We start from the raw sequence: 264 nt of genomic DNA, 5'->3' as shown, positions 1-264 counted from the left end.
GATTGTCGACGGAATCCCTGCACAAAACGCTACTAGTACCTGGAAACGCAAAGGCTAATCCCCGTCGGCACGTTCGCGAAATACCCCAGGATGCTCCAGGGTGTCTCAGGGGCGATACTACGGGGGGGGGAGGGGTAAAAGGAGGTGTTTAATGCATATCAAACTTGGAAATGACGGTATTAAAATGGCACCTTTTGGATATAGTACAATACTTGCAAATAATGACAGTATCTGTCCTCTTCGACACAGTACCTCGAGAACTTC

The 264-nt window shown here is 48.1% G+C and overlaps 1 pseudogene; it reads left to right on the top strand.

Annotated features, from left to right (window-relative positions):
- The window catches only part of LOC119591732, a 20,342-nt pseudogene that overhangs the window by 1,205 nt on the left and 18,873 nt on the right, over nt 1-264 (top strand).

This window comes from Penaeus monodon, chromosome 29, assembly GCF_015228065.2.
Source record: "Penaeus monodon isolate SGIC_2016 chromosome 29, NSTDA_Pmon_1, whole genome shotgun sequence".
NCBI lineage: Eukaryota > Metazoa > Arthropoda > Malacostraca > Decapoda > Penaeidae > Penaeus > Penaeus monodon.
Note: the sequence above shows the minus strand (reverse complement) of the source record. Positions and strands in the feature narration are given on the sequence as shown.